The sequence below is a fragment of the Suncus etruscus genome, chromosome 5, assembly GCF_024139225.1.
Source record: "Suncus etruscus isolate mSunEtr1 chromosome 5, mSunEtr1.pri.cur, whole genome shotgun sequence".
NCBI classification, from domain to species: Eukaryota; Metazoa; Chordata; class Mammalia; order Eulipotyphla; family Soricidae; genus Suncus; species Suncus etruscus.
Window position 1 is genome coordinate 86,705,895 of NC_064852.1, and position 22,026 is coordinate 86,727,920.

Consider the following 22,026-nt stretch of genomic DNA (forward strand, 5'->3'; position numbering starts at 1 on the left):
ACATCTTAAATTATAAGAATGATGCAAACCAAGAGAAAAAAAAAGACAAAATCAGTTTAAATAAAAAAAAAAGAAGAATCATTCCAAAGCCATCCTCTGAACCCTAGGAAAGCTCACAATAGGAATAGCAGTCTCCTAGAATAGGCACCTAAATGATGGTATTAAAAGAAAACCATATGTTAGGTTATGCCTTATTTTACCCAAAACAAAGATTATCCCTGGTTTCTTTGTATCTGTTTATTTACAACTTGGTTTTACCCCAAAACAGAGATTCTTTTATATGTAAGCCTGGGTGTGGGACAGGCTCTAGATAGCCTGAGCTATCTGTACTTACTCTGTCCTTACTCCCCCGCCTGGGGGTGGTCTTTGTACTCAATAAAAAGCTCCAGATAGCCTGAGCTATCTGTACTTACTCTGTCCTTACTCCCCAGCATGGGGTCTTTGTACTCAATAAAAATAACAGTTCTGTCAGGCAGCTTGCTCTCCATACAAAGCAGAAGACTGCCAGACTATTAGTGTTTCACCCTCAGCCTGGTATGGTTTATTTCATGTGCAACCCTGCTTTAGACTCATTCACCTGGGGTTGGAAATATGGAGTGTGTGGTGATTTAACACCCAAAAGTCCAGGGTTTTGTGGAAACCAGTTTATATTTTAATCTATGTCTGGTGAAATTTTTCTGAAATTCAGCAAAAACCTTAAACATTCTGTGAAGGATTGAGGCAAGATTCGGTCAGGGTATAGATCTTTGAGCAATGAGTCTTTGAATCTTCCTTCCTTTATAAATCACGTTGACTTCTCAAGATGGCTGACATCAGCTGTGGTTACCTGCTTCTTCATCACAACAAAATGAGAGGAAGGGCTGACTTCCCCCCAACTGCTTAACAAGGAAAATTAGATATAGTAAAGATCTTTGCTGGGTTATCTGAAATAAGAAAAATTGTCAAGAGTATAGGGTTACTAGGGCTAAAACTATATATAGTAAAGAAAGTGAGGCCCTTGTTTTCCATTGTGCTGATGCAGGTTAGATCCACGATTCCCTCGTCTGTTTCCCTGAGCCCCATCAGGAATAATCCCTGAGTGCAGAGCCAAGAGGAAGCCATGAATATCACTAGGTAAGGCCCCATAAAGACAAAACTATATAATAGAGTACAGGATTTTATTCATTATATTGATTGATTAAGGTGAATTAGGGCCAAAGGTAAACTTGGAAATGGAATAAAATCTACCCCAACAGAACTGTGTGGAGTTAGGAAGACAACTTTAGCCTTTATAAAATCTATATTACAGATAAGCAGTACTTTGCAAAAGCCAGGTCTCCTGTTTGTGACATCAGGCTAGGAAAATCTACGAAACTACGGCTGCCCAGTGGGGCCCGACTGTGCAAAACTGTGAGTGCTGCCTGTGTGTGTCTGTCTACTGTCCTGTCATGTGAAACTCTTGGGAGTGGGCCGAAAAAAGGCTCCAGCAGAGCACAGCCACTCCACTTCACTACATGGCCCTGTGCTCTTTCTAAGGAAAGAACACCATCGCAACAAGAAGAAAAAAATCACACTAAGAACTGTGCTGGATCACTTAAGCCCAGCATTTCTCTCTGGACTGTCTTCTCTGCTGCGTGCTCGGGCCTAATATTTGATCCTATGTGAGGCTTTATCCGTGGAGGACTCCCCTCCCTTGGAGGCAAGTCGACCCATCCAGAAAGGATGGAGCCAGAGGAGTGTGGCTGCATACATCATTTAGACAATGAATACCACCACAACATGTAGAAAAACCCACAATACAAGTGTGACAATGGGGAAACAACGCAGGCCAGCATGAGACATAGAGAATGAAGATAACTATTCTGATGACCAGATAATGACCAACCAACTAATCAACCTCTCAGATAAGAACTTTAGACAAGCAATATGGAAGATGCTCAAAGAACTCAACGAAACCATGGATTGAGTTGAACAGAACACTAATAAGAACCAAGAAAATATGAAGACAGAAATCACAAAACTCCAAACTGAAATAACATGTCAACTAACAGGACTGAAAAACTCAGTAAACGAAGTGAATGACAAAATAGATAAGCTGGGACAGGGTATAAGAAGCTGAGATTAGACTGTGGAAGATGAGATAAATAACAATTTCATACAGCGGGAAAGATTGGAAAAAAAACTTAAAGCAAATGAACAGACAATGGAAAAATTAGTCAAAGAATGGGAACAGATGAAAATAGAAGTCTATGATAAGCTCAACAGAAACAACTTAAGAATTAAAGCAGTCCCAGAGATCCAGGAAGAATCAACAGTCAAGAACATCATTAAAGAGAAACTTCCAGAGCTAAAGAATATATGTGAACAAATCCTGCATGCTCAAAGAGTACTAACCAAAAGAGATCTTAGAAAAACTACCCCAAGACACATCCTAGTCATAATGACGAATCCCACAGATAGAGACAGAATTTTGAAAACAGAAAGATCAAAAGGGGAAATTACGTTCAAGCAAGCATCCTTGAGATTTACAGCAGACTTGTTACCAGAAACACTCAAGGCCAGAAAGCAGTGGTGGGATGTTGTGACAAGACTGAATGAAATGAATGCTTCACCTAGAATACTCACTCAGAAAAACTCACTTTCCGGTTTGACAGAAGAATACATGGTTTCACAGACAAAAAACAGTTCAGAAACTTTACAGACTCAAAACCAGTCTTAAGAGAAAAACTGAAAGACCTAATTTAAGACAAGACTAACCAAAAGACACACCAAATTTTGATATAAAGATGGCATTAAATCCCAGAACAATTCTTTCTCTCAATGTCAATGGACTAAATGCACCAGTTAAGCAACACAGAGTGGCTAAATGGATCAAAAAACTCAACCCAACCTTCTGCTGCCTACAAGAAATGCACCTGAATAGTCATAACAAACAGACTCAAAATAAAAGGCTGGAGAAAAATTATCCAAGCAAACAACACTCATAAAAAAGTTGGAATGGCCATACTAATATCAGATAATGCAAACTTTATACTCAGGAAGGTTGTAAGTGACAAAGATGGACATTTTATATTAATCAAGTGTATGTACAGCAGGAAGAAATCACTCTCCTAAACATATATGCACTGAATGAGGGGCCAGCAAAATATTTAATACAATTGTTGACAAATCTGAAAAACAATATCAATAACAACACAATAATTGTGGGGGACCTCAACATGGCTTTGTCAACACTGGATAGGTCAACCAGACTGAAACCCAACAAGAATATACTAGACCTGAGGAGAAAATGGAAGAAAGAGGCCTAGTGGATGTATATAGGACACTCCATCCCCAGAAACCTGGATACACATTCTTCTCCAATGTACATGGGACATTCTTCAGGATACCCTACATTCTGGTACATAAAACATACCTCCATAATATCAAGAGGATAGAAATTTTGCAGGCTACCTTCGCTGACCACAAGGCTCTGAAATTATTTGGGAATTCCAAAGAAACACAGAAGAAAAACTTTAATACCTGGAAGTTAAACAGCCTCAAACTGAAAAACCAGTGGGTCTGAGATGAAATCAAGGAGGAAATCAAAAGGTTCCTGGAAACAAATGACAATAAAGACACAAATTATCAGAATTTATGGGACACAGCAAAAGCAGTAATGAGAGGAAAATTTATAGCTTTGCAAGCACACATCAGGAAGGAAGAAAGGGCTTACCTGAGTAGCTTAATGACACAGCTAATAGAACTAGAAAGTGCTCAACAAAAGGACCCAAAAATAGGGAGACAGAAGGAAATAACAAAGCTGAGAGCAGAAATCAACGAAGTGGAAACCCAAAAAACAATCCGAAAGATCAACGAAAGCAGAAGTTGGTTCTTTGAAAAAATAAACAAGATTGATAGACCACTGACAAAACTAACAAAGAAAGAGAGAGAGAGAAACTTGATAATTCATATTAGGAATAAAAAAGGAGAGATCATTACTGATATGGCAGAAATTCAAAGGGTAATCAGAAACTACTTTGAGAAACTCTACACCACTAAAAATGAGAACCTGGAAGAAATGGATAAATTCTTGGACTCTTATAATCTTCCACGGTTGAAGGAAGAGGATGTAGCATATCTAAACACCCCCATCACTATTGATGAAATTAAAACAGTAATCAAATGTCTGCCCAAAAACAAAAGCCCAGGCCCAGATGGATTCACTAATGAATTCATTCAAACATTCCAAGAGGAACCACTCCTGGCAAGACTCTTTCATAAAACTGAACAAATGGAAACACTTCCAAATAGCTTTTATGAAGCCAACATCACCTTGATACCTAAACCAGACAGAGATGCTATGAAAAAAGAAAATTACAGACCAATATCGTTGATGAATGCAGATGCAAAGATCCTCAACAAAATCCTGGCAAATAGATTCAATGCCTCATTAAGAAGATTATCCATTACAATCAAGTAGGTTTCATCCCAGGAATGCAAGGATGGTTTAACATCCGTAAACCTATCAACATAATACACAACATCAACAACAAAAAATAAAAATAAAAAACACATGATCATATCAATAGACGCAGAGAAAGCATTCTTGATCAAAACTCTCAGTAATATGGAAATGGAAGGAACCTTTCTCAATATAGTTAAGGCCATCTACCACAAGACAGTGGCAAATATTATCCTCAATGGAGAAAAACTAAAAGCCTTCCCTCTAAATTCTGGCACAAGACAAGGCTGTCCTCTCTTACCACTCCTATTCAATATAGAACTGGAAGTACTCGCTAGAGCGATTAGGCAAGAAAAAGATATCAAGGGAATCCAGATAGGAAAGGAAGAAGTCAAGCTCTCACTATTTGCAGATGACATGATACTCTACTTAGAAAACCCTAAAGACTCTACCAAAAAGCTTCTAGAAACAATAGTCTCATATAGCAAGGTGGCAGGCTACAAAATTAACACACAAAATCAATGGCCTTTCTATACACCAATAGTAATAAGGATGAAATGGACATTAAGAAAACAACCCCATTCACAATAGTGCCACACAAACTCAATTATCTTAGAATCAACCTGACTAAAAATGTGAAGGACCTATACAAAGAAAACTATAAAACTCTGCTCCAAGAAATAAGAGAGGACATGCGGAAATGGAAACACATACCCTGGTCATGAATTGGCAGGATTAACATCATCAAAATGGCAATACTCCTCAAGGCATTATACAGATTTAATGTGATCCCTCTAAAGATACCCATGACATTCTTCAAAGAAGTGGATCAGGCACTTTTGAAATTCGTTTGGAACAATAAACACCCTCGAATAGCTAAAGCAATCATTGGGAAAAAGAATATGGGAGGAATTACTTTTCCCAACTTTAAACTGTACTACAAAGCAACAGTTATCAAAACAGCATGGTATTGGAATAAGGATAGGTCCTCAGATCAGTGGAATAGGCTTGAATACTCAGAAAATGTTCCCCAGAGATACAACCATCTAATTTTTGATAAAGGAGCAGGAAATCCTAAATGGAGCAGGGAAAGCCTCTTCAACAAGTGGTGTTGGCACAATTGGATAGCCACTTGCAAAAAATTAAACTTAGACCCCCAGCTAACATCATGTACAAAGGTAAAATCCAAATGGATTAAAGACCTCGATATCAGCCCCAAAACCATAAGATATATAGAACAGCACATAGGCAAAACACTCCAGGACATTACAGGCATCTTCAAGGAGGAAACTGCACTCTCCAAGCAAGTGAAAGCAGAGATTAACAGATGGGAATATATTAAGCTGAGAAGCTTCTGCACCTCAAAGGAAATAGTGCCCAGGATACAAGAGCCACCCACTGAGTGGGAGAAACTATTCACCCAATACCCATCAGATAAGGGGCTAATCTCCAAAATATACAAGGCACTGACAAAACTTTACAAGAAAAAAAACATCTAACCCCATCAAAAAATGGGGAGAAGAAATGAACAGACACTTTGACAAAGAAGAAATATGCATGGCCAAAAGACACATGAAAAAATGTTCCACATCACTAATCATCAGGGAGATGCAAATCAAAACAACGATGAGATACCACCTCACACCCCAGAGAATGGCACACATCACAAAGAATGAGAATAAACAGTGTTGGCGGGGATGTGGAGAGAAAGGAACTCTTATCCACTGCTGGTGGGAATGCTGTCTAGTTCAACCTTTATGGAAAGCGATATGCAGATTCCTCCAAAAACTGGAAATCGAGCTCCCATACGATCCAGCTATACCACTCCTAGGAATATACCCTAAGAACACAAAAATACAATACAAAAACCCCTTCCTTACACCTATATTCATTGCAGCTCTATTTACCATAGCAAGACTCTGGAAACAACCAAGATGCCCTTCAACAGACGAATGGCTAAAGAAACTGTGGTACATATACACAATGGAATATTATGCAGCTGTCAGGAGAGATGAAGTCATGAAATTTTCCTATACATGGATGTACATGGAATCTATTATGCTGAGTGAAATAAGTCAGAGAGAGAGAGAAAAACGCAGAATGGTCTCACTCATCTATGGGTTTTAAGAAAAATGAAAGACACCCTTGTAATAATAATTTTCAGACACAAAAGAGAAAAGAGCTGGAAGTTTCAGCTCACCTCAGGAAGCTCACCACAAAGAGTGATGAGTTTAGTTAGAGAAATAACTACATTTTGAACTGTCCTAATATTGAGAATGTATGAGGGAAATGTAGAGCCTGTTTAGGGTACAGGCGGGGGTTGGGTGGGGAGGAGGGAGATTTGGGACTTGGGTGATGGGAATGTTGCACTGGTGATGGGTGGTGTTCCTTTTATGACTGAAACCCAAACACAATCATGTATGTAATCAAGGTGTTTAAATAAAAAAAAATTAAAAAAAAAAAAAAGAAAACAACCCCATTCACAATAGTGCCACACAAACTCAATTATCTTAGAATCAACCTGACTAAAAATGTGAAGGACCTATACAAAGAAAACTATAAAACTCTGCTCCAAGAAATAAGAGAGGACATGCGGAAATGGAAACACATACCCTGGTCATGAATTGGCAGGATTAACATCATCAAAATGGCAATACTCCTCAAGGCATTATACAGATTTAATGTGATCCCTCTAAAGATACCCATGACATTCTTCAAAGAAGTGGATCAGGCACTTTTGAAATTCGTTTGGAACAATAAACACCCTAGAATAGCTAAAGCAATCATTGGGAAAAAGAATATGGGAGGAATTGAGGAATTACTTTCCCCAACTTTAAACTTTACTACAAAGCAATAGTTATCAAAACAGCATGGTATTGGAATAAGGACAGGCCCTCAGATCAGTGGAATAGGCTTAAATACTCAGAAATGTTCCCCAGACATACAATCACCTAATATTTGATAAAGGAGCAAGAAATCCTAAATGGAGCAAAGAAAGCCTCTTCATCAAGTGGTGTTGGCACAACTGGCTAGCCACTTGCAAATTATTGAACTTAGACCCCCAGCTAACATCATGTACAAAGGTAAAATCCAAATGGATGAAAGACCTCGATATCAGACCCGAAACCGTAATATATATATAGAACAACACATAGGCAAAACACTTCAGGACATTGAGACTACAGGCATATTCAAGGAGGAAACTGTACTTTCCAAGCAAGTGAAAGCAGAGATTAACAGATGAGAATATATTAAGCTGAGAAGCTCCTGCACCTCAAAGGAAATAGTGCCCAGGATACAAGAGCCACCCACTGAGTGGGAGAAACTATTCACCCAATACCCACCAGATAAGGGGCTAATCTCCAAAATATACAAGGCACTGACAGAACTTTACAAGAAAAAAACATCTAATCCCATCAAAAAAAAAATGGGGAGAAGAAATGGACAGACACTTTGACAAAGAAGAAATACAAATGGCCAAAAAACACATGAAAAAATGCTCCACATTACTAATCATCAGGGAGATGCAAATCAAAATAACGATGAGATACCACCTCACACTACAGAGAATGGCACACATCACAAAGAATGAGAATAAACAGTGTTGGCGGGGATGTGGTGAGAAAGGAACTCTTATCCACTGCTGGCGGGAATGCCATCTAGTTCAACCTTTATGGAAAGTGATATGCAGGTTCCTCCAAAACTGGAAATCGAGCTCCCATACGATCTAGCTATACCACTCCTAGGAATATACCCTAGGATCACAAAAATACAATACAAAAACACCTTCCTTACTCCTATATTCATTGCAGCACTATTTACCATAGCAAGACTCTGGAAACAACCAAGATGCCCTTCAACAGACAAATGGCTAAAGAAACTGTGGTACATATACACAATGGAATATTATGCAGCTGTCAGGAGAGATGAAGTCATGAAATTTTCCTATACATGGATGTACACGGAATCTATTATGCTGAGTGAAATAAGTCAGAGAGAGAGAAAAAAAAACACAGAATGGTCTCACTCATCTATGGGTTTTAAGAAAAATGAAAGACATTCTTGCAATAATAATTTTCAGACACAAAAGATAAAAGAGCTGAAAGTTTTAGCTCACCTCAGGAAGCTCACCACAAAGAGTGATGAGTTTAGTTAGAGAAATAGCTACATTTTGAACTGTCCTAGTAATGAGAATGTATGAGGGAAATGGAAAGCCTGTCTAGAGTACAGGCAGGGGTCGGGTGGGGAGGAGGGAGATTTGGGGCATTGGTGATGGGATTGTTGCACTGGTGATGGGTGGTGTTCTTTACATGACTGAAATCCAAACACAATCATGTATGTAATCAAGGTGTTTAAATAAAATTCAAAAAAGGATAAAAAAAACTACATTACGAAGAATTTTAAAAATGAGTTTAATATTAAGATCCAAATATGCATATCATTAACTGTAAACCATAGTGTCAAAAATTTAAATGAAAGATTTATGATAATTTCAGATAAGTACTTGAGAAAATATAATCTTAATTCTTTGCCCATGATTATTGCATATAAATTATTTACATTTTACAATGGAATTTTCTCAGAGTTAACAAAACCTAATTATACTGCAGTATTTTTTGGTGACACCTACCATTCTTTTTTTTGGGTGGGGGTCACACCCAGCAGTGCTCATAGGTTACTCCTGGCTCTATGCCCCTAGGCTCAGAAATCGCTCCTGACAGGCTGGTGGGGGGGGGGGGGGACCATCTGGTATGCTGGGATTCGAACCACCATCCTTTTGTATGAAAGGCAAATGCTCTACTTCCATGCTAGCTCTCCGGCCCCGATTCTTAAAGATACTTATTACAGAATTGGTAGCAATTTGAAAACTTTTAAGAACTGATCAACTAGAAAATTCTCTAGTTGAAGAAAGAAGCTGAATCTTGGAAAACTTGAATATTAATAGTAAAGAATTAGCTTCTTCATTTCTGCGGAGAGAAGCTTAAGGCCTGCTACCCAAACTCATGCCAGGTGTGTCTTATAAAAGGAGAGCCCAGTGGGAAGCTCAAAAGGATTTTCCAGAACTCCCTGAGGCACCAATGTACCAGTAATTCTGGACTCTCCCCATTAAAAGCCAAAAGCCCGAGCCCTAGGAATTCCTGCCAAAGGTGCACAGTTAGAGCAATGTCTTCAACAGCACACAATCTTTTCCAGATCTGCTGGGAAGTACAAAGTAGTTGGACACCCCTGATGACTGAGCGGGTTGCATGGTCATTGCCCTGCAAAACATAAATTAGAGAATTAGTTTGTATTTGTTTTAGCACAGTACAAAAAAAAAAAAAACTAAAATTCATGATGTTGAAGATTTTAAAAAGTGAGGGACTCTGGGTTTCTGCCACAGACGGAAGTTCCCAGACCCACTTATTCCCCTGTGGTTTAGCCCTTTGTTCATTTCTACTTGGCCTCTGTGGAGGAGGTTGGGCACACACTGATGAATATTTCATATGGTGCTTTCAGGATCTCACAGCACCTATGGAAATTCAGGAGTCATTCTCCTTATGATCTTCTTTTGGCATCATACTCTGAAATCTGTCTGGCAAATGTTTCCCTTCTAAAAGATTCCATGAACTACATACACCTGGTAGACTTTATTTATTATCTCTTTAGCAAGGTCTTCAGAGATTAAAAACACGAATATTTGCATTTTAACAAACAATAACTCCCTTGATTATGAACCCAGACAAGAAAACAGAACAAAGTTGGGTGGCAGATGCATTATGTATGTGCATTTGTTTTTAATTGATTGATTTGAATAATTTTCAACGTATTAGTTTGGATTGACAGCTAACACATGCTGTTCTGGATCTGCTGTGCAGACTGTATTAGCCTTTTGTCAAAGAGGGCAGTTTTTCATCTTGGGCATACTGACCTTGGACAGAATAACAAATTGTATTCTCAGTTGGAGCAAAGAATCTTTTCTTCAAAAAAAAAAATCTGTCTTGCAGGTGTATCATACAGCTTAGTAGAATTCATTTCAGGAATGCTTCCTAAATATAAATATTACAAGTGAAGCCTTATATTTAGCCGGCTCACATCTGGTTTATATAGCATGTCTCCTTGAGTTAGATTTTTGTCATGCCCATTCTAGTTGAGGGCGATGTCTAACATTTTCCATACTATCTGAATTCTTTATGTTCCTCATTCTTAGAGATGGTGACTATAAAATCATAACATATGCACACACTCACTTACTGAACAAATCTCCTAAAGATGTACCACAAATTGCCATCTTATTTTAGTGTTTTTATGAAGGTAATTATAACCTCATTGATAATAATCATCATTTTAGCTCTCCCCTCCCCCCAAGTTCAGCTTTGCATTTAATTCTTGTGATTCTTGTGATTTTTAAAAAACAAACCAAAAAAAAAGTTAGCCTGTTGCTAGGTAACCTCAGCAGTGGTGTATGGTGCTGCCCCTCTATTTTCTTAATTCTTCTATATTTCTTCTTGTGGTTTAATTATAATTGTTTTTCTTCTGAAGACTTTCCATTTGTGGCTGCCATTATCATCAGATAACTGTCTTTGCATTATTGTCAACTATCGAATCCAGTGACTTGAGGCCATGATTTGCTGATTCTTCCAGAGAATAGAATAACAAATTATATGTCCTTGATGATGCATCCCTGTGCTTTCAGAGGAATAGTTCCTCTCTGTGAGGTTACATTCTCAAGGAAGGTTTCCAGCATTTGGCCGCCCTCTCCATCTAAATTGCCTCATCTTTCTAACCGTTAGCATAATCCCTTTCTCTCTAGAAACAGGCTTATGTCTGTGTTGTGATGGTGTTATGTTTTGTGTATGATAGATTCTGAGAGAAAATAAAGTTATTGATAGATGCTTCACCATGAATGATGCTCTCTCTCTCTGAAGTGGTAAACATCAACAATAAAAATGAAGATGAATATGAATACTCTTACCCATGGGTTAATTGTGTACTAGACTGCTAAGTTATTTACATACATTATCTAATTTAACCTTAATAAGCACTACAAGGTACTATCAAGACCTTTTGTTTTGTTTTTGTTTCTAGACTACACTTGACTATGTTCAGGACTTAATCCTGGCTCTGCACTCAGAAATTGATCTTGGTGGGTGAATTCAGGAGACCTTGTGGGTCCCAGGATCAAACCCAGGTCAGCTACAGAGAATGCAAATTCCCAACCTACTGTACTATCTCTCCAGCCTTCCCAGGACTTCTCTAGGGAAAAGGAAATTGAGATGGGACTGAGAAAGCTGAAACTAGATAAAGGATAAAATCACAAAACTAAGGTTTCTATATCTACAATATCATTGATGTAAGAAGGCTCATAAAATTAAAAATGGCATTGTGTTAAATGAAAAGTTACTTCTAAGTTAAATCTGGACATCAGAAATATTCCACAATAGAAAAGCATCTGTTACCTCAGTGTCTGAGGTAACAGAACCGCTAGAACCACAAAGACTGACTTCATCATAAGTCCCACCTCAGGATCTGTGCAGATACTGAGACATCTAAACACAGAGCAGAAGTCTTCCACACACCAAAAAAAAAAAGGAAAAAAAAAAAAAAAAAACCACCAACGGGAAAGTAAAGGATCCTGAGCAAAGTCTAGAGTTGATTCCATGACAGTATGCTCCAAGGACGGAGAAACCCCATATCTCTTAGGCCAAGTGAATTCTTTTTCGAATGACCCCAATATTTACTGTGCCAGGGCAGGAGGGAAAAAATAAAAATACAAAAAGCACAAAACCTTGGTTATTTTTTATATAAATATATATATTACCTTCATTTATTATTATTATTATTATTTTTGATTTACCAATCTATTTTGGTCGATTTCTCTGTTTGGGTGTGATTATTGAAAGTGTAGTCCCCAATTATACTTTTTTTTTTCTCTTCCTTTCTTCTCTTTCGTTATGTGCTATGCCATGTTTCTCAATTCAAGACCATGGCGTGATTTTTGTTTGTCTGTTTTTGTTTTTGTTTTTGTTTTCTATTTGTTTGTTTGTTTGTTTTGTCTGCTCTGTGTGGTGCTTATTGATATAGCTGGAGCCCTCACTGGATATTTGACACTTCTTTTGGTACTAGTGGAGTGTTTCACCTTCTTTTTCTCCATCTCCCAAATTGATGATGAGAGCCTTTAGAAGGACTCCGCCCAATTTCGGGGTATTAGACTCTTATCCCAGTTTATTACTTTTCTCTCCTTCAAACAAAACCACGCAACTTGAACTAGCTAGTCCTGACTCCAGTTAGAGGGGGAAATAAGGGAGGCATCAAGACCAAACAGGTGCAAGACTACTAAGTAGTGGGTTAGATACAGAGGGGACCACATATGCTAGCCGCCCTGGGGTGAGGGAAAAGGAAAAGGGAGGTAGGACAGAAACAGAGGTGTAGGGAGGACAATTTGGCAATGGGAATCCCCCCTGATTTTATGTAAATATGTACCTAAAATATTATTGTCAACAATATGTAAGCCACTATGATCAAAATAAAAATTTATATTAAAAAAAAAAAGAAAAGCATCTGTTAGAGGCAAGAAAACACAGATCCTTATATTCAGTGTGTTGATGTTTTGAGAACTAATCAAGTAATTTGCTAAGACTTCATTTCTACCTCTTACCTAAGAAATATTATGATATTTTGTTTTTAACCTGCTCTCTGAGCATTTGCAATGTGAGGCAAATATTTTTTGCGTGTGCGCAGATGTGTTGTGTGAGAGCACTATCTTTTCTACCACAATTCACATGAACTTTATGAATCCCCCTTTTAATAAAATTAGCCAGTTAAAGTACATAAATTGAAGTGTTGTATGGGACAGTTCCTAAATGTTTTTATTTAGATAGTTATGATATAAATTGATTGAATGCAATTTGTTGTTATTGTTTATCAAAGCACAGAGAACATGAAACCCCATAAATGGTTAGATACTAGTCAATTAGAAGAAAGGAATTAAGAATTAAGCCTTTAGGTAGAGTCATTTAATTTCCTTTGTTTTTTGTTTCCTATTTTATCTCTACTCAGAATTGTTTTATAAAAGAAAAAAATTAAACTGAAAAGAAAAGGAAGATTTAAATTAGTATAAGAACAAAATACAAAATAGTGAAAGGCCTGCATATAAGATATTTGTTTAAACATTGGGTTTATATTATGTTTGCATATAAATTTTGAAGCCTGAATTTAATGAAACTAATCAGTGATAACTGGAATACATGTGTACATTTCCTTTTTGATAGGTTGTCTCTTATTTGATAATTAACCTCTGTATTATTCCAGTGCAACCATATCAAAATTCTTAAGTTCCAAATAGCATGAGGGGATAGAATTTTCTTCAAGAGCTATTAATTGTCTCAGCCCATAACAAACTGTGGCTTTTATTTAACCAACATTTTACATACTTTGTGAGGAGGTAAAATCAGCTGCTTTCTTCCATTTTCAGGAATTATGGTTATACATTCTACTCCAGACACTTTTTTGGCATTATAATAATACATTAAACATATTCAGGTTGGCAAAAACATTATATGAGTGCTATCATTCTCCAACTCCACACCCAAGGCAAACATCACTCATCAAGTTTTTCTTTTTAGCCTGTACTTCAACTTGGAATCTAATGCCACATACCAGACATCCACTACTGGCTCAATTTCAGCATAAATCCTTTCTGCCAATCTACATTAGACATTAAGCTACCTCCTTCATTTCTTGAATTATTGTATGTGAAGTGAATTGCTTTTGAACTTACCACCACCTGGCCAAATAAGTGGTCTTTAATATTTCTCCTAATTACAAAATGAAAATGTGTTCACTAGGATTTCCACCTTCATGGAGGGAAAAAGCTTTCCTAATAGGAATAACAATCTTAAAACCTGCTTTGCACTTTGGAAAAAATGAGCAAATTTTTAATCTGGGAACTTTGCAATAAAGATCTAGACTCCAAATCACAAGATAAATGTGCAACCTTATGCCTTTAAATCTTTTGCACACATCTGCTTTTGTGCATTCTTAGAAAATGTTCAAATCATTTGAATCAGAAGTGCAGTGTTTGCTAACTTTGATGTCCAGAATATATACTTCTGACATTGCTTAAAAATAGATTCAGCCAGTCAGAAGTTATCAGCTTCAGAAGGCAAAATAGGGAGTATCAAATGCTTACAATAGCACAGTATTGTCCTCTGGTATTGTTCATAATGTGCTCTATTGCCTCAAGTTGGAAGTTTCTTTAGCATCTGTTTAGCAAAATACACATACAATGTGCAGAGCACATAGATTTTTATGCATAAGAAAGTCTGGTAGGCAAATATTTCTAGTACTTTATTAAGAAAGATGGAGATAGCACAGCGGTGTTTGCCTTGCAAGCAGCCGATCCAGGACCAAAGGTGGTTGGTTCAAATCCCGGGTGTCCCATATGGTCCACCGGGCCTGCCAGGAGCTATTTCTGAGCAGACAGCCAGGAGTAACCCCTGAGCAACGCCGGGTGTGGCCCAAAAACCAAAAAAAAAAAAAAAAAAAAAAAGATGGCCCTATATGTTAATTTCCTCTGGGTTAATTTCACCAAAATACTCTCTCACTCATTCTCTCTCTCTCTCTCTCTCTCTCTCTCTCTCTCTCTCTCTCTCTCTCTCTCTCTCTCTCTCTCTCTCTCTCTCTCTCTCTCTCTCTCTCTCTCTCTCTCTCTCTCTCTCTCTCTCTCTCTCTCTCTCTCTCTCTCTCTCTCTCTCTCTCTCTCTCTCTCTCTCTCTCTCTCTCTCGTGAGTGGGGGAGCAAGCTCAGGCAGATGCTGCTGGAGTACTTAGGAGCAGATAATAAAGAACCAACCATTGATTCAAATGATGGCAGTTAATGAAAATTCATGCATGGACGCAAATCTCAGTTAGATGTGATATGAAAAAAATGCATTGGGCACTCATGCCTTCATTACCATTTGGCAAACATACAAACATTATTCTGATTATGTGAAATAGATGAGGTTTCTTGGAGAGATAAGCTTTAGAAAGGGACAAAAATGGAAGCCCAGAAAGAGATACATTTTGAGGTAAAGAAACTCAGTGGAAGAGTCTATGAAGTGGCTGTGAGGGGGCGGGGGGGGGGAGGGGGGATGACGACAAACAAACCAGGAGCAACTCAAGGAAAAACAAGTTCCAAAGAGAAGAAAAGCATTTATTATATCAACCCATTTTTAGTAGAAAATTTAATTTAGTTCAAATTGAAAAGACAGAGGAGTGATATATTTAAAAAAGTGTATAGTTTGGATTATAGAGTTGAAAAAAATTTGTTAGCTCACCTATTTTTATGAGAAATTAGGGCAAAATCATTAATAAATATCGAAGTGTTGAGTTATAAAAGTCTGGAACAATTGTTATGAAAATGTAAATAGGAATAAAAGATGTAAGTAAGAATAAGAAGAAATATTTTAGACAGCTTTAGGAATCCAGGTGAAGCTGGAAGATACAAACTTTAATGGCACTAATTTGTGTCACTGTAATTTTCTCTAGTGACCCAGTTGCACATAGTAGCATAAAAGATTAGAATAATTTCATCTTTCTTATAATACAATGATTTCAAAAGCTGTTTTAGAAATCAATGATAGCCAGAAATCCTAGTCATAAATATTTAAGAAATGTGGGATATATTTTATTTTATTACTTTTATTTTATTTTTTTCCCCTGGCCAGAGATTCTCATTCATGGGATGATCAAGATTTTGAGGAGTTGTCAATTAAGCTCAGAAAGTGATGTTTCCCTGGGAGCTTCCTGAATCATGGAGTCATCATTTGACCTTTCTATGTCGAAATTGCTTAGAGCAATACTGTCCTCCTTGCCCCCATCACAGCACCAGAATTTGAACTTGTGTCTTCGAGCTTGTCAGCTAAGTGCTTTAAGCCACTTAACCATCTTTGGAATATGAAAGTAGACTTAAGAGTCAGGTGATCCAGGTTTTTAATTCTGGCTTTGCTTTTGTCATATAACTAGGTTAAGTGACCAACTCACTGGTCTTCGTGTTTTTGGAATTTATCCATCTATAAAATGAGAACATAGATATTAGTATTAATTTTGTTTAAGCTTAAAGTCAATATTAAAGTTTCATAAAGATATAAAATATGAATTTTATAATACTCTTCTTATGACATTTAACAAAATATTTACTAGCAATATGTCCCAAGCACTGGATTTAAGGCATAAAAGTTATAATACTGTGCAACTAAAAATATCTTTTCTACATTTTGGAGGAAGAAACTGACAATGAACAGTTTAAAATTATATATTGTACACTTTTTCTTTTCTTTCAAATCTAGAGAAAGAAATGATAATAATAAATTTAAATGTATTTTATATGTTTACAACTTCAAATATTAATAGAGGAAGCAAAAAAAATTTCAACATCATATGATAATTTTAAAGGACTCAAAGGGAATTAAATCTTTGAAAGGAAACAATTCTCTTAGATGATAACATTTGAACTACCACATAAATGATGAGCCTAAAAACCATAAGCCCATATGAATGATCGGTCAGCTGTGCAAAGATGTAAGGACTAAGAATCAGGACTGAAGTAAAAACTAGGACAAAAGCCCTGGGCTTAGTTTGCTTGAAGAACAAGAAGGCTAGTGTAACTGAATCATAAAACCAAAGAGAAGACGAGTGCAAAAAGTTATTTATAACATATACAGGAGCCAAATAATGAGTGCATAGTCGAAGGAATCTGAATATTTTAAATACTTTTTTTATTTTTGGTTTTTGAGTCATACCCGGCAGTGCTCAGGGGTTCCTCCTGGCTCTATGCTCAGAAATTGCTCCTGGCAGGCTCGCTTGGAGGACCATATAGGATGTCGGGATTCGAACCACCGTCCTTCTGCATGCAAGGCAAACACCTTACCTCCATGCTATCTCTCCAGCCCCAGGAACCTGAATTTTAATGACTGGAAAGTTTCGGAAGGTATGATGCAAAACCTGTGTTGTTCATATTTTTTATTTTATTTATTTATTTTTGTTTTGGGTCACACCCAGTAACGTTCAGGGATTACTCCTGGATATGCGCTCAGAAATCCTTCCTGGCTTTGGAGGACCATATGGAACACCTGAATCCAGGTCAGTCCTGGGTCAGCCGTATGTGCAAGGCAAACGCCCTACCACTGTGCTATCGCTCTGGCCCCTTTAAAAGGTAAATATAGAATTTTTAAAAGGTAAATTTTGAGGGCAAAAAAAAATTGTATAAAGGTTAATGTGTCTTGCATGTGGCTTATCTTGGTTCAATTCCAAGTATTTCCAGGAGTGAACACTGAGTATAGCTACCACGCAGAGTACTTCAGGGGCTCAGTTTCATCCATCATTTTGGAAAGTCTTCATGCCCACTATAGAAAAGGTGTCTGGCTTGGGGACCCCATTTCTTGACAACTCTTGGAATGTCCAGAATTTGTCGATGCAATTTAAAATGCTCTGTGGCCGGTTGACCAGGCGGCAGCCCAACCTCTTCAGGTGTCACAGGACCGTGGTATCACTATCGGATTGCACTGAAGAGGTGGGCACCCGAACCAGCACCACATCTGGGAAGTGGTAGATCCTTCTGGTTCAGCTGGAGGCTGAGGTTGCCGCCAACCACAGTGACCGCTGTCTGGTCCATGAGCACTGCCTTGAAGCTCACCTCCTGCTCCGAGCAGCTCCAACAGAGGCCAGCAAGATCTGCACCTGCGGGTAGTTCTCCTGGATGTGCCGGCGGGTTGTGCCCTGAGTACAACCATGTATGGCCCCTTCAAAACAAACAAAAATTTCTAGAACCAGAGAGATGGCTCAAAGTTCTAGTGTACATGTCAGGGACCTACGTCCCATCCATGGAGGTAGATGGTCTCCCAGATTCTGCTGCAGTCTCTGCACCACAGAGTGTGACCCAAAGCAGCTGCCCCCCAAATGTTTGAAACAATAAGGAGAGCTCTTCATTTCTGTACTATTCTTCAAGATCTAGAACTCTAGTCTGGATAGTCATTAAAAAAATATGAGTCAAGTCCTGATATGCATAAGTCATCTTACAAGTACAAGTTGTCAAATGTCATAGATATAAAATAAATAAGGCCAGACTTAGAAAATAGTGTTGATTTAAGGAGATTAAGGAGTTGTGACTACTAAATGCAAGGTGGTATTCTTCTAGGATTTGGGGAGTACATTCTGCAATGCTCAAGGCTTACTCTTAGTTCTACTCTCAGGGATCACTGCTGGAGGGGCTCAGGGGACCATATGGAATACTAGAGAGAAAAGTTTATAGATGAGAGATAGTGGAAAGATAGATGCTAGGTTGACCCTGTGTAAGGTAAGCCTTCTCGCGGCTGTGCTATGGATCCTGAACTTAAAAAAAAAAAATGATGCTAGAGGCAAAACTGATAAATTCAAATCAAATTTGCAGGTTAGTTAGCAGTTTTGGGCCAGTGTTAATTTATTGGTTTTGATAAATAAAGTTTTAATATATGTTCTTATCATTAAGAGCAGCTGAACTAAGGGAATATGGAAGCCCTATTCTACTTAATGGCAGGTTTTAAACTTTTATAATCTTTTAATTTATTGATATAGGGCCTAGAAGAATTAAAATATGCTTAGAATGATCTATAGTTTAAAAATTAAAAAAAATCTAATTAATTATTTCAATGAGAATAATCACTAAGATTGACTAAAGTAGAATCACGAAGATAATTTGGTTGTTAAATAGACCATATGAGAGACTTGGTAGCTTAGAACACATGGCCACAGTTTGAAAATGAAGAAAAATCATTGTATTTGGTAATAATGTTGATGGTAGAACTGGCAGAACTAGCTAAAATTATTTCTTCAAGGTAAGTGAAACAAAAGAAAAATATCAAAATGTATGCCCAGGTCTTCTAACTTAGAAATTAGAGGTATTTTTGGCATCATTTTCTAACATAGCAAATCAAAGTTGATAAAGAGTTGTTATAGAGATGATGATAAGGGATTGTTTCCAGCGTTCTATTTAAATATGTTAAAACTCTACTGAAACAGAGAAGCATGTACAGATTTGGGGGGAAGATTGAAGGGGATAAATAGGTAAACTAGAAGCATTATGGAAACAGGTAGAGGGTCTAAAACACATGGCTAGTGCTAAGAGATATAAAAGTATGCATCAAAAGCATAAATTTTGTAGGCTGGGAGGAAGTGGGTAGGGGAAGAAACATAATTTTTGAAACATCAAGCTATAATGACAATTATTATTTATAATAATAAATAAATTTGTGGAGACCAATAGGCTTGCTGACCTCCAAGGGCAGACAAAACAAGGTATATAATGAGGACTCCAAATATAGAACTTAAAGGAGGTCATGCCTGGAGACAAATCTTCAGACTTCATTAAAAACAATTTTTTAAATGCACATCTGGGAAGATGACTCAAAGATGGCTAGTGTATATATTTTGCCTCTAGGATCCCCAATACCACATTACCTACTGAGCACGATTGGAAGTAATCACAAAATAAAAGCAATACCCAAAATGTGTTTGTTTTTGTGTGGGAGACAAATGAGATCATCTAGGAATAGTGAGTAGTTTAGAGAAGAATGAATTTTTTCATACTACAATATTTAGAGGAGACACAAAAAAGAAATTAGACAAAGGAAATGAGAAATATAAAGTTTTAAGTCAGAGTGGCAGAAGTAGGAGATGTGAGCTCTAGGAGGGAATTTTCTAGCATTTCAGTCCTGTTAACAGATGGAGTACCCCACAGATTTGGTGCTGTGACGAGTGTTATAACTTCAAAACAGTCATTTCAGTGGAATAAAAGTTTTAAAACCCAATGGCAATGAGACTATAGAGCTAAGAAAGGCCATTCTTTTTAGTACATTTTGCTGCAAAGAAATGACATTGAGATAAGAAAGAGATGTAAAGTCAGTGGAATTTTGTTTTTTTAAGATATAACTTCTACAAATTCAACTCAAGCATACTCCAAACAAATTTTTATGGAATGTCTGATTCCTAATCCTTCTTTCTTAGTGTTTCCATTCTTTTGGCTTATCCTAGTTCCTTAATCATTTTAACCATTGACGCTGCAGTTATTCCACTCTAAGAGTTCTAGTACATGATGAACAAACAAACCCCTTCACATTTTTAAAAAATTCCTAAGCAGGGGTTCAGAGGGTTGGAGCACATGTCTTCCATATGTAAGAACCAGAGTTTGGTATCTAGTTAGGGGTGTGCGTGGGCCCCTGTGCATTACCATAAAAGTGCAATAATATAAAAATAAAGCAAGAAGAAAAGCAACTAAATACATCTAATAAAATTCTATAAAATAATTCAATAAAGTTAATTCAAACATTTTCATTAATAGATTAAAAAAAAGAAGTACCAAGAGGAAAGGTACAATGACTTGGAAATTCGTCTAGAAAAACAAATATTTTTAATGATTCTCTTCTTCATATTTACATCAATTTATCTGAATACTTTGTAATCCAAGATGTGATAAGTAGGATTGGATAAGCAATAAATCATTTTACTCTTGACACTTCAAATTAAACCCTGTCATACCAAATCCAAAGCTGTTCCTATGAACATTTGATGTACCTTTGGTGGGCATGTGTTTACTGCTGAGCCACATCTTGACCTTGAGAAGTCTTTATTCCTAAATATTAGGTATTCTCCTACTAGTTCATTAGTTCACTGATGCCAGGAATCTGATTGAGTCTCCCAGTGTTTAATACAACTTCTTGCTTATAACAGATGTTCAAGGAATCCTTATTTGTGGATGTATTTATTGATTAAAATAATTTCTAATATTTAGAAAATGATACTGTAATTAAGACTAATAATTTTGGATTTTTCCTGAATTCCTTTGCTTTGCTCTTTTAATTGGAAAACTATTACCTTAATATTCTAGGTTATGTGGTTCAGATCCATGTTTTTTGCTCAATTTTTTTTGCTTTTTTTTTTTTTTTTTTTTGGCCTCACCAGAAATTCTCAGGGCTTTTTCTGACTATGTGCTCAGAGATCACTACTGAAAGGGTTCAGGACAATATGTGGTGACAAGGACTGAACTTGAACCAGCCATATGCAAGGCAAAGGTTCTAACAACGTACTATCTCTCTGGCCTTAACTTGGTCAATTATACTTGGAAGTAATTTCATTTGGGGGATATAAGAATACAGCTGACCATAGAACAGTTTCCTTGCAAATGTAAAGTTATGGTTTTATTTTAAAGCACTGATGATTAGGTGAAGGAGAAAAATAGCCATAATTTCATTTCTTCTTAACTCTTTGTTAAACTGAGTATGTATCATGATCTGTAGCCTTTGATCAAGGAAGACCCTCAATATCTAATAATCTTATCTATTTGGAGACATATATAGGTATAAATTTGGCAGATGTATCTCAGAAAGATATACCTACACATATTTATGTAAATATAATAATATTTGTGCAAAGTGATGAATAAAAATTGATAGCTTAATTATTTTATGGGAATTATAGAAATATATAGAATAGTTACTTTTGATTAGAAATATGACTCAAAGAAGAGGAAGGTATGCATCACATGCAGAAACTCCAGGTTTATTTTCAGGCACTTCATGGTCCTCAAAATACAGCTGGGGGTAGCCAGAGAAC

At 37.0% G+C, this 22,026-nt stretch overlaps 1 long non-coding RNA gene across 2 annotated transcripts in view; it reads right to left on the bottom strand.

Annotated features, from left to right (window-relative positions):
- Positions 1–9,614: 9,614 nt before the first annotated feature.
- The window catches only part of LOC126009173 (uncharacterized), an 88,406-nt gene continuing 75,994 nt past the window's right edge, over positions 9,615–22,026 (bottom strand). Inside the window, exon 4 of one of the 2 annotated variants that reach the window (XR_007495888.1) lies at positions 9,615–9,681. This is a non-coding gene — a long non-coding RNA (uncharacterized LOC126009173). Of the gene's footprint in view, positions 9,682–10,414; positions 10,450–22,026 lie in introns of those variants that run through there. The other variant, XR_007495887.1, reaches the window with a different exon arrangement.